The sequence below is a fragment of the Phalacrocorax aristotelis genome, chromosome 5 (assembly GCF_949628215.1).
Source record: "Phalacrocorax aristotelis chromosome 5, bGulAri2.1, whole genome shotgun sequence".
Lineage (NCBI taxonomy): Eukaryota > Metazoa > Chordata > Aves > Suliformes > Phalacrocoracidae > Phalacrocorax > Phalacrocorax aristotelis.
The window spans coordinates 57,464,303-57,478,219 of record NC_134280.1 but is presented as its reverse complement, the minus strand read 5'-3'; positions in this window follow the sequence as shown (position 1 = coordinate 57,478,219).

Sequence of the window (13,917 nt, the reverse complement as noted above, 5' to 3'; positions counted from 1 at the left end):
TAACAAAACTGCTTGTAGTGCCCCACACAACTCCAAGCTCACATTCTCACTCCAGCTACGCCTGAATTTGAAAAATTTTTCTCCTCTTGCAGTGCGGAAATGAAGTCTCCTAAACAGCAACACAAATACTACATATATTTATTAAGGACACTAGACTGTAAGATTAAACTTGGAATTGGCAATGCTTAGCCTGATCAAATCAGTACCTCTGAACATGTTTGTGATAACAAAAATCTCAACAGAGCAGACATCTGTTTTAATTAAAATATTTTCAGACTAAAGGAGGAAGGAAGGAAGAATTTCAGTAACCCTATTTGCCATAAAAGGGCTAGAAAGAAAATGATTGCAAGTACATTTAAGTTGCAGCTCTATTCAAAGAGAAACACCACTGATGTTTACAGAATATAAAATGGAAGTTTTGCTAAGTACTGAAATCTGACCTCAGTGTATAATTTCAGGTCCTTTGACACAAGTACAATATTATAAAAGTGTATTTTTGATTCATCAGAGGCAAAGATTTTACAACCTGAAAAAAATGACAACCTATTTTACATTTATAGCCCAAATGAAATGGCAAAGGTAAATAAAAACTTCTTTCTTGAGCTAGTAATATTGGGTTAAGCTCCAACAGAGTCAACCTCTAATGCTGAAATTTGGCTCTGATAGGTGAAGAAATCATTAATGTATTTGGATTTTAAAAAGAAGACATTAGAAAACTTCAGCAAAAATTGTATGTTTATAAGGGTCTGTTTCTAAGAAGATAGCCAAAGAATGACTATCTGGATTGGGCAGGTTTTCACTGTAGACTGACTATTAAAGGAGAAAATAATAAATCAACCTACAGAAGATATACAGAGCTGAAGGCTGTTTTGAATATATCCTGCAATGGATTACTTTGTTATGAGAATTTTAGGTAACATTTAAATGTATTCAAATGACAGACTGCAATATACCTTTTTTTTTAAAAAAAAAAATGGCACCCTAATTCCCAGTTACAATTTTGCAGCCAGAAAGTATAACCAGTGATGTTGCTACAATAGGAATTTGAACAAGTGCTGTTACCTGGGTAGAGGCAGGACAGGGTCTGCACCTGGGAATACATGAGAGCATGAGACACCATAAACCAGACAAGGGTCAAAGACAACTCAGCTTCTACAGGGGAAAAAAAAAAAAAAAAAAAAACACCAACCAAAAACCCCACCAACAAAAAAAACCATAACCAGGAAGATATCAGAGAATACCTGTAAGAAAGTAGCTTTGGCTGGACCTGTCCTTGTTTACTCTAGCCTCTCCAAACCTGTTTCAGTCTCCATCAGGTCAGCCTTCTTGCCTGCCTTCAGCACCCTCTTCTCCCCGTTTTCTTTATTCCCCTTCCTGCCCCGTCCTTCTGTGTAGTCCACTGTCATTCTAACGCCAGAAAAACTCAAACAGATACAAAATACCCATCGTCATTTTCTCATCAGTTGGCTATACATTCTCCTTCATCTCTTGTCCTGCATCTATCCTCTCAATGCAACTAGCAACCTGCACAAGGCAGCAGCAACCTCCAGTTTTTCTTTCTGCACCACCAGGTGCAGTGGGGACAAACTCTTCTTGATCATTCCACAGTCACACTGTTGGGCAGGTAGCAGAAGGCTGAAACCTGCAGGAGTCCTAACTGTGAGGGCCTCCAAGCAAGCTTCCAGAGTCACCAGACTCTGTAAGGTGCCACTTAATAATGTCCACAGCTAGAAAATGACACGAGCTAGAAAAACATCTTAAAAGACAGATGTTTCTCTGATGAGCAATTATAAAACCACATTGAAGTGTTGCATATATTCAGAATTGGAGTTTTCCAAGTCACAAAAGAATCAAAAAAGTACATTTTTCAAAAAAATCAAGACATGCCAGCTTTTTCTGAAAAATCTCTCCTGCCTCAGGAATGCAAAGCACCATGCTCCTTAACACATCCTATAGACATATTCACGTCCTTCCACCCTCCTGGTAAGGGCTGCTTTTCCAGTGCTTCCAGCCAATATTGGAAAACAAAATGCTGTTTGTTATGCTGGCTTCTAACACCAGATCTCCAGACTGAAGCATCTGCATGCAGCATTACCACCCTTTTGTAATTTCATCCACATTCCCAATCAAGTTTCAAGAGCCATTAAGTACAAATTCAGCTCTTGCAGAGCTTGTTACAGGTGCTCCTTTTGCCCCGTGAGCACACAGCACAAAAACGTACTGCTGATTCATAAGCACCAACATTGCAACAATCAACAGCTAGAGTATTTTTCTATACTTTGTGTAGCTTCAACGCATAGAAAGTACTGGAACGTATGCAGCAGAAATGATCAAATCTCCAATATTAGCTCGAAACACTCTTTTACTTGTTAAGTACCAGGCCTATATAATCAGTGATACAAAGTGACTGTGTTCATGCCATGACTCAGACAGACGAGTCCCGTTATATCCCAGAGAAGTTCAAGCTCAAATAAATGTTTACTTACAGAGTAGACATGTATTTTCTTCCTCCTTTTCATCTAAAGAAAGACTGAATCAGTCAGCTACTTCCCAAGAAATGGTATGGGCCTTGACCAGTTCAGCTGTGATTAATTTAAGGAGCACGATAAAGCATGGTCAATTCTAAAAACATTTGATTGCAGAATAACCCTGCAATAAACATCGGTGTTACTGCAGAATGGTATGGAGACAGATACTCAGCTGCTATATGTTGCCAATTGTCTAGAAAACATTGAAATCAGAGCTGCAACATACTGGAAATCTAATTGTTGTTTGCTTAATCAAGATCAATAATATTTGGGAATTTTATGTCTTTTGATCCTAATTTAGGAACACCCTAAATCACATGCTTCAAGGTCTACCAGGTCAGAAACACACTTAATTGCTGTGGTGAGCCAGGCCTACATCTTTACTTGCTACACTGAAGCATATTTCAATCACCTGCCTGGTGACACCAGCTGTATTTATTTCAGAAATTGTCGTCTCTGTTGTAATGCCCTAGTTTGAGCATGAACAGCTACCCTTCAGCTTGTCATACTTCTCTCTACTAGCAAATGCCTAAATGCATGTGTTTTATAACCAAGGAAAAAAAGCACTGGAAGAACTTTACTGTTGAACTTGTAAAATTCTCATTACTATCAAATCAGAGCAGATGTTTTGCCAGCTTAGGTTTATTGAACTTGACTAACAAATGGCTCCTTGTCAATTAAAAAGGGTCATTTCTATGGCTGTCTGCAATGCTTAATGCAAATGAAGTAGCACACACCAGTTGCTGTATGGAGAAAATCAGTTAAATTTCACCAGTGATAGACAGTACCCAACAATCCACTGGTAACAAAAACACTGCTTTGTCACTAACAGAACGCAGCAGAGTATTGCTCTAACCCTGAACATGTTTAAGCGTTTATTTAAGCTTGCAGAGCTGACAGGAGAATGTAAGCATACGACTCCTCATGCTTATATGGGTAGTTAACTTGAACTAAACACTGCAAGACACGAAGGCATGCCACCCTCAGACAAGAAGCAGCGATGGCTGTTCAGGAACCAGTCCTCTTTGCTCACAACTGTGTCCATGCCCGCAGGTATTCTTGGGACACACTAGTCCTGAGTATCTCCCCACTTTGCCATTAGAGAAACATTACATTTTATTACATCTGATTGTGAGGATTCACGTACTTCACTGGTTCCCCATCAGATGGAAGAGCTTTTCCAGACTCCCCTGCCTGCTGAGTGCAGTGCTCTCAGCCGCCAGGCCTAGGCAGGATTTAAAACACAAGAGAATCAGAGATTTGCCCTGAAGTGGCTGAGAACTGAGCGTAGATTTTACATCAAGATTCATCAGATGGCATCAAGGCAGTGCAATATTGCTTCTGTGAGAACATGCATCATATCTATAGTACTAAATATAAAAAGCATAACTTTTGGTGTAGCCTTTAAAATAACTCTCAGCTCTCTCTGCTGATGTAATGAGGTCTGTCCAACATTTGAATTTCAAAAGCAGATTTGGATAACAAATCCCCCTCCTCCAAGCTTAAGGAAAAAAACAATCAAGTCTCTAGGAACAAAAGCAATAACAGCATTAAAGGAGGACTGGCTGGTGAAACATGTAAGGACGGTTTGAAAATTAGATATTTGTTTTTAATGGCAAGGGACTAGGCTATTACAACTAATAACGCAGGAGGTATTAAATTTCTTCCCAGCCATAAATGAATGCACCAAATTGAAACACTGATATATCATTAATTTGATAAATGTTATGGTATTTTTCAAGCAAGTTACTCAAAACACTGTTGTAGTTGAAGTATAGGCACTGTTTGAAAACAGCAAATGAACCCTTACCAACGAAAAATTAGTGCTGAAACATAAAAGCAAAATCAGGCAACTTTACATGACTGTGTGGCCTTCCAGAAATCAGCCTTTTGCATTTTGTCAGCATAGCAGCAAGTAGGAAAATGCCCTCGTGTGCTAAAGGAAGGATTTCTTGACCCACAATCCTACCGGCCCCACAGCTCTTTGTTTCTTGCTATTTCTGAGAGGCATATGGGCTAATTGCTGGCAGAGATGCTGCAACAACACGCACACCACTGCCCACCTGTAGGAAGTAACCTCTCCTGCAGTAGCTGTAGCAAGCACTGAAGAGTATATTCACATTGCTGGATCAAGCCTCAGCCACAGTCCTTGCGCTAGCTCTCTGCCTGCTTGTATCAGAGACAAGAGACGAAGGAGAAATGAGGCAAGATTCAGCAGTTCATTAATTTGCTTGTCTCTGATAAAAGGGCTGTGCCATGACCCTGACAAAGGAAGTAAATGCAGATTTTTTTCTTGTATTCCCACAAAGCCATCAGAACATGCTGGTACGCAGTCTGTTCTCATATAACTTTGCACTTCTTCTTTTCTGTCCCCCTCTCTAGAGCATGGATTTGTTACAGAACTCTTTTTGTGTGGCTGTTCTTACAGTGTGGAGGGCAACAAAATCCAATCCCACAGCTGAGATCTCTTGCCCCTACAAGAATTAAAGTTAAATAACAAAAGCATAGGTAAGAGCACTGTTAAACCTAGTGCATCTAAGTCTAGGCTAGGAACAGTTTGCCGTAGCAGACCTGTTATTACTAGATGCTTCCTGGCATTTTCCTGCCAACTAAGCAAAAGAAGCATTTTTAAGAACTTCAATCCCAGCAGAACAGTTGGGGAAACATTATACTAATTTCCTCTTGGCTTCTAAACACAGAGCAAGACAATTCACCTTTTTGCTGTTTTGGGGCTTGGTTCCCACCCTTCCCCCTGTTGTTAGATCTCTCCCGTGATGGATTAAGTGAGATGTTCCCCGTGCATCAGTCTCCAGAAGAGCTGCCGAGTATTATTTCCTTTTCAAGCTTCTTCTGTCCTAGCACTCATACTCTTTCTGTTCACCATTTTAAACATATCTCTATTCTGCTTTCTATTTTAATACACAGTATTCAGCCTTTTAGTTAATGCTTAATGTTGGAAAGCCCAATATCTCCCGAGGGTGCATTTTTCCAGGCCAAGGAAGCAATAGTGACAGGTGACAAATGCCACCTGCTCCTTTGAAGAGACCAGGATTTGGTCCTCCTCGATGACCAGTGCTTTAAGCGATAAATCTGGGGGGAAAAAAAAAACAAAACACAAAAACAAAACCCCAAAACAACCAACCAACCCACCCTCCCCTCAGGGAAGCAACAATGAGCAACATAACACATATGCTGCTTAATGGAAAAGTGGGTTACACAGTTCTTTGACAGGCAAACACACGAGTTGATCAAATCTCACTAAGAACGCAGGTCAAGAGCAGCTGGAGGTCAAAGGGGAGCCCAGGTACTTTTTGACCACAATATACCCTCAAGATGATGGAACAACCCCTATTTTTTGTCCGCTTGCATTCATCCCTAGCTGTATGCAAGAAACAGGAAAGCAATAATACAGGTAGCCTGGCCTTAAGTAATTTTATCAGTATATGTCACATGCAGTTAATCAAAAAGATTTAAGACAAAAATACTTCTTTGACACCTGTTAGGGTGAGTGGGAGGTAACCACGGCTGGGAACATGGTCTTGCAGACTTGGTCCTGCTGGGTTATGAGTAGTGCTGTAATTCCTTTCCTTCCAAATATAGGGCTATTGAATTCCTCTGGAATTACTCTGAAAACCAAAGTGAGCGCCTTCCTGGTCTGAAACCAGGCTCCAAGTCAAAGGGACAGAGAAGGAAAGGCAGCTTTCCTCTTCTGGGACAGCAAGTTCTGCCTCCGCCTCATGACCGTTACTTGCTGACAATGGGTGGATCAGCTGGGAGTGAAGGACCTCATGGAGGGGCTTAAAAAAATCCCCAAGGAGCTGGAAAGGAGGCACATTACCCAGCACTGCAGAATCCCCCTCTGCCCATGCTTTTTGTGTTTCTTCCCCAGCTCTGACAGGTTCAATGGCTCTTTGTTTGTGTCTGGAGAACGGGCACCTTTTGTTTTCTACACAGAAATTTCCAGGTAAAAGTCTTATCAGTTTCAATTATTATTTCAATGGGAATTTTATGAGCTATAGAGAAAAACACTTGTTTGTGTGGACAGCTGCAAGAAAACTGCTGAGAGTTTTTCACATTTATTGGTCTCTAAATCATTTCACTGTCTCATCAAAAGTGCTAGGTTAGAACATGACTTTATATTTACTTACAGAGCTCCTTTCATTTCAAAGGGATTACATCAGCAAATGCTGACATGCAGCTACCTCTAGGGTGTTATTTTGTTTCCATAAAATCCATGGAAACACTAACAGTGTGAAGTGTGAAATACAGTGAGAACAGCAGAAGAGTTGTGCAGGCTCACACCAAGGTGCTGCCTAGCTCAGTACCCTGTCTGCAGCAGAAGCCATATGTGGACCCCCAGAGAAGAGAATGAATAAGGCAAGTACATGCCTTAAAAAAAAAAAGGATACGTCCTCTTCCAGCCTTCAACTATTTTAAGTTCAGGGCATTTCCTGAGTCAAATCTCCTTGAATCCATATACAACATTTTTGCATCCACAGCTTTCTTTGGCAAGCAGCTACACCTCTGTCGCCTGCTGTGCAGAAAACTATTTCCTTTTCCTCGTTTTGATCGTGTCTCCCACTAGCTTCATTTGCTGACTCCTAGTTCTCATACTAGAAAATAGTTTGAGGCTTAAGGACACACTAAAAATGGAAGGAAAGAGAAAAGCTCATCATATGTAGGGTTTGTGGTTTTTTTACCAGCTAAGAGAGGAAAAGAGACCTTGGCAAACCCCCCAAATCTTTTGAGAGCAAGTATTTAAATCCAAATATTAGGCTTTCCTAAAATACCAAGGGAAAAGAATAAGGGGGAAAATCCCCCCTTCAATTACATGAGCTGACATTTGGGCAAAATATTGCTTTTAACTGCCTCGGACACAGAGAGGGTTTTTTTAATATTCAGAACAGTGGCCCAGAATCCCAAATAAAATCGCCCCCCAAAAAAGAGTAACCCTTTACACTCTTCCAAGTGTCAGAATATGGATTCACTGCAGCTGACAAGAAGAGTGCCACTTCTTGACCCCACAGAAGCTTTTCCTTCCTTCCTTTCCCTCTGTCTCACTCCCCACCAGAAGTGTGGCTTCAGTTCAATGGGATTTACAGATGGGTCTGCCATAAACTTGGAAGCACTAAGCTGCCTGATTGTTTACTTACTGGCTCCTTCAGCTACCTCTTGACTGCATCGTGAAACCAAAGTTTGCTAGAAAGGGTGGCAAATGCTCCAGCTAAAAACTTTCTGGCAGCGCATTCTATCTTTACTGGGAAGTGCTGTTTATTTCAATGCCAAAGAGAAATGAGTTTTTCTGCTTTCAGCTGGAGTACTACGGGAAAGACTTGGAGACATCAGGAGGTTCAAAATATTGATATTAATGATTCGATATATTTCAATATGTCACCCCTAGTCCTCAAACAGAAAATTGTCACCACATTTTCTGCCCTATTAATAGAAGTGTTAACATCTTAATTTTGCAGGGACCGCAGATTACAGTCCCTGTTACTGAAGAGTCACCGAAACACTGTCTTGCATTTCATATGTGCAGAAAACACAAATAATAGTTGTCTTGAAGTGTAGACTGGATTTTAGAATGTTTCCTCCTTCCACTTTATATACAGTAAAAATTGCTTCCATCACACCCTGTAACTTGACTTAGTTGATAGACTACTACATCCAACAAATTATGTTTTTCTTTACATATGACATTTTCTGCTAGAGCAATTTAAACCGACACTAACCAAGAATACCACAATACTCATTACATCTATAGAAAACAACACAGAAAAGTAGAAAGTAAATAAAGCTGTAAAGCAGTTAAGCAAAACTGGGAAAATTAATTACTGAATGTAGATAATAATGGCTTCTATGATTATGACAACTAGCTGTAGTAATCCTTAGTACAGCATGTAGCATTTCAGAGCATTTCTAAAAGTGGTTCAGAATAGCTCCCTCATCTGTTTAATGCCAGCAGGAAAGCAAGTTTGGATGCATTTGCCTACATGGGAAATATCAGGCAACATGTTGATAAAATACCTGCTCTGTCACGCTTGCAGATCTCCTGTATGAGCCACAGTGATTTTAAATATATTTGCATAGCTACTAACTTCGCTTCTTTAGCTGCCTTTATGGGAAGTCTTGAAGCACTATGCAAGCCCTATGCTACCAGAAAGAGATTGGGATATTTACAGACACAAAGGTATCATAAAGCAAGTCTAAAAAAGGCAAATGGCTGCAAAGCTGCTGAATAAATCTTGTTTATAGTTACAATTAAATGCTGTCATAAATAATTCTTATTTTTCATGGATGTTAAAAAGAAGTGACAGCCAGGTGGTTCTGCAGTTTTTGTTCAGAAGCCTAAGGCAAGTCATCACCAAATGCCTCATCCTCAGCCCAGGGGTATAAGCAATGTTCTTCCACAGACTTTGACTCAATTCAATGAGCCAAAGCATTTGCTTTCTCACTTTCTCTTTCTAAAAATCCAGTATTTGTTCGTGTCTGTATAGCACATACACTATTGCAAAATGTGAAACAGCCTTTCATGTTAAACATAAGTGATTCCAACAGCCCCCTGTATTACACTTCCAGGTGCTGAAATTTCACACTGAGCAGGGCTACTCAAGCCAGGGAATATTTATTACACAAGTCCAACAGGAGAGGAAAATTCTAAAACAGCAAAGTAAGCCTGAACCAGCATTCATCAGCATTTCACTTCAGCCAAACTTCTAAAAGGTGGGTTTGCGAGCCAGTGCTGCCCAGACACACCTGTGCATCTGGCAGTAGTCAGTATTTGCCTGAAAAGACCGAGACACAGTGTGACTGTGGATGTAGGTCTTGAGCTATTTTATAGCACATGCACACATTCCCATCCATTATTAGATTTTACCATTCTTCCCCTCCTCTTCCAATATTAGTCACACCACTCCTCTCTGTACCTATTTTAGTATGAAATAAACATGGCATTGTAAAAAAAAAAGAGACGGCATTTGTTTTGCTTTCAGATCCCATGATTCCTTTTGCAATAGAGCAGGGAGCTACAGCTGTGCTGGGATCCTGTGCCACAACTGGTTATATTTTCCTGATAAAGTAGTTTGCAACACATTTAAGAAGTTCTGTCATAGCATCTTTTCCTAGAGAAAAAATGATAGGGTTAGAATGTGATGTGTCTGGTAAGCAGAATGAAAGTCTCTCTCAGCATGTCAAGCACAGCACATTCCTAGGCAGGGCCTTCAAGAGTTTCAGTAGATGTGATCAAGAAAAGGATGACATATTTTTCCCCAAACATGATAAACATATCGATTCTCAGCATCAGTTAAAATACCCAATATATTTTGAGGTTAAAGCCTAGATTTAAAGATCTAGAGCAAATAGTACATTCATATAGAGATTTTTAAAACATCAATAATCACCATTTTAAGAATAAGTTTTATTTTATATGTCTTAGATATATTTGATTAAAATATAAGATAAAGAGGAAATAGAACTATGACCTGGAATTGATTGGGAACATTTTTCCATGTTTGAAACTCCAGATTTTTTGCTAAGAACTCATTTTAATTGAGAATTGAGAACATTAAATTTAAGACTCAAAGTTGTTTCAGGCACCAGTGATTCATTTTGACTTGCGTTCTATATTCCACATAAATCAAAACAAGATGTTTTGACAGCATTCTGTCAAGATTATTAGTGGTAATTAATCTAGTCCCACAAAATGTTTCCGTTTCAGCAGGAAACTAGAACTGTCAAGACTGTTGATGGCTCCATAGAAGCACTGCGACAAAAAGCTGTTCTCTCTCAAAGGTCTCAGGTGACCGTTTTTATCGGTTTATAAAAAATGTACTTTATCTGTCGGTATTGTGGCATGTAAGTTGTTACTGTGGTTAGCAGTGGGTAGATTTTACATCATATATACATCAACATATAAAATCTAACGTTGTAAGGGAAGAAGCTTCAGATAATTTTTGTAGTAATCTTAACAACTGCAACCTTCATATATACAGACTTCCAAGGAAAACTAGACAGAAGCAATGGTCTTTGCTCTACTACAAAACAAAACCAAAACCATCTCACTATTTTGTATTCCCAAATACTACCTTTTTCTAACTTTTTATTACTCTTTTTTCAGGCTCATACTACAGTGTCTGTCTGACCGCACAGATTTTCAACACAGATGTAGAAGACAGACATTTGGCTGCTCTCATAAATACCGACAGATACTTCATACTTACTGGGACAAAGCATAATGAAAGCTTGTAAATTCCACTCAATAGCCAGCTCAGCCTCTCAAAAAATGACCCTGACCACAGCCATAGATTCAGGAGAGGGAAGTAATATTTTTCATCATTTACACAAATTCCTAAGATTATTACTTTGTCAATTGAGCACATTAGTATATAGCTTAAAGCCAACCAGAATTACCGAAAATCAATGTATGTACACACTCCCTATACATTTTCCAGGTTCAGTACTCCTGGTTCATGCTATTTAGGCGCTGCCCAGCTACACACTCAAATGTGTGTTTGGTGAGGTTCTCATATCAGAGCTGATTTCATGTAATTCTGAATGAGGAAACTTTGCCACGACTGTGTTAGAAGCATCTAGTCTATTTGATACCTTTTTGAAGATGTGTGTATCCAAGAAGAACAAGGAAATTTGTTTGTGGTCTCTGTCATCTTCCCTTATACCAGGATGGCTCCAAGACTGAGACTGGGATCTGCTATAAAGCACTGTAAGGTGCTGTATGGGTCTATATCAAAAAGCCAGAAACAGCCTTTTTTTTGTTTTCTTTTTAAGAAACATGCTGGCAATCCTCAAGAGTAGGTGGCTGCACCACCATCAGTCAGGCACAGCTGTTCCTAAACAGTCTCCCCTCCATTAAGTTATCAAGTAGTCTCTGTACTGGACCTTATAAGAGGTTGCTCTGCCCAGCACAGAAATTTTGAGAGTAGGGAAGAGTTCAGCATTTTACATTGTTTAGCGAAATGCCAGACATCTGCAGGGCATGAGAGGACACTCTGTATTCCCACTCCACCTTCTGCATCCTCTCATGGGGATTCGGAGTCCATGCCCAGGCACCAGACCCACCCCACCCCCATCCCTGCACTGTAGAGGAGGCAGCAGCTCTCCACTGCAGCAAATCATCTGCCATTTCTCATTGATGCCATATTCCCCCTTATGTCCTTTACAGCACATGCCTGTAAAGATTAATATTTAGAAGACCCTTAAGCGTGATGAGACGACCCTTGGAGGCCTTGCAGTTAAGACTATGGTCTTAACTCATTGTTTTCCAGTTAGAGCTGAAGACAGTTGCCTAGACAACAAGCCTGATTCATCAGCAGTGAATTGTCAGGGCAACCGTCTCTGACCATACCTGGGATGTGCTGAACAGCACTGTTGTGCAGCAGAAACAGCTGGCAGACATGGAAGGCCACCCCAAAAACATTGCAAGTTAAAAAGGTAAAAGCTTCCACTGGATTGTCTGCTTGTTAAGCCAAAAACAGATACTTTGCACTTGTTCACATCAAAAAGCTGAGTACAGCTACTCCACATGAAGGAAGAAAAATATTATGGTAAAGAAAATAATCCTATCCCAGCAAACTACGTGTTCACATAACATGACTATGTACAGTCCTTCGATGGTTTGTACGCAGCATCGTTTGTTCACACTATCACCATCTTTTTGGGGGATATCACTGAAATAATGTGGGAAGAAGTTCACTGTGTTGTTTCATGGAGAATTTCCTCTCCATTTCTTGTTGGCCTACAGCAAGACACTCATGCTGATTCCCAATTTTAAGTACTTCTTCCACTGTATTTTCTTTTAGAATATTTGCACTTTAGGAAAATTAATACATACCCTAAAATTATTGGCAGGGGCCAGGGGCAGGAGAGGGAATCACAGTAACATGCAGTCATCTATTATTTAAACTACTTTATAAGTTCTTGAAAATATTTGAAACTTTTTTCCTCCAAATTTAGCCAGTCTTATGAGATATCAATTATTCATTTTCCCAATGTATTTCAAACAGTACAATCATAATTTAATAAAATACCCACTTATTCTATTTGACCAAGTCTCTCAACCAATAAAGAAACCCCACAGCACAAATTAGAATACTGGCAGAGCGCTGGAGTACATATCTTGGGGTCCCTCACCTGCACTCTGCATGCTGCAAGTTCTCATATCTCCTCTCCCTAATAAGTTGATTAAGGAAAAAGAAAATTGTAGCTGAGAGTTTGATTTTTTCCTCCACAAATTAATGTAGATCAGAAAAACTTTTCCAGCTCCACAATCCAAAACCCCTCCCAGTCAGCACCTGCAGTCTTGGTTTCAGAGTCATACTCAGACTTGTTTCAGAATTATACTGCTGCGCCTGCCCAGGTTATGCCAGGCTCCCTTATTTCTATATCCATTCCATTCAACTCTATACTCCTTTTCCTAAAAGTGTCCCATCTGCTAGATGCACTTGGCTATCTAACCCCCAGCACCAAGATCACTGGAAAGACTAAAAGAGAAGACACCTCCTAACTTAACTGCATAGAATTGAAAGCAGGGGTCGACATATTAAAGTGTATTTTTGCTATTTTAAGTATGTGGTGTTCGGGTGGGGGTTGGGGCTAAGGCTTTTGTTTTATTTTGATCTCCCAAACTTCTGACAAATCCTGCTCTCTGCTAAATTCCCCCATGCCCCTGCTTCCAAGTGACCTAAAGAAAAGTTTAAAGACAGATATTTTGTTCTTTCATATAGATCCTATTCTGCTATAATGGAGGATTTGGATTGAAATGTTCTCGTTTGATCAGGGACCGCACAAATTCATTGAAACTTCTGGTATTAAAGTCTCTGTATTTTTAATATGAAGGAGAGGCTGTTTTGTGAAACATTTTGCTGCAGAGTCACACTCTGCTGGACACTCAGGACTTCCCTTTCTCTGCCAGCCTTTTCCAATATTGCAAAAGGACTGCGTAATACAAATAAATATTTCATAATAAAAATGTACCTCTCCAAGCCCCTTTACACCTCTGAGCCTCAGGCCAGCTTGGTTTGGCTGCAGCTTTTCTTCTGGCAGTGGGGCTGTCCTCCTTCCTGTGTGCCTCAGGCACTCCTGGCACCTGGGGATGCCCTGGGGGATTGTGGCGATCTGCTTTGGAAGAAGTGATTCTTGCTCAAAAGCAAGATTTCTGCCCAATATCGAGTAACTTGAGTGTCTCAGAAAAAAACATATGCCTATTTACAAGGAACTGTGGTGGTTTTCTTTTAATACGATCATTTTCTAGTCAGTGTTGTGCTGCCCAGTGGAGTACAAGACTCATGTATAGCATGACGTCCTACCAACAAGCCTCAGGAGCCACAGGCAGCCAAGCACAGCATCAGCCACATCACTCCACCTGCATGCCACA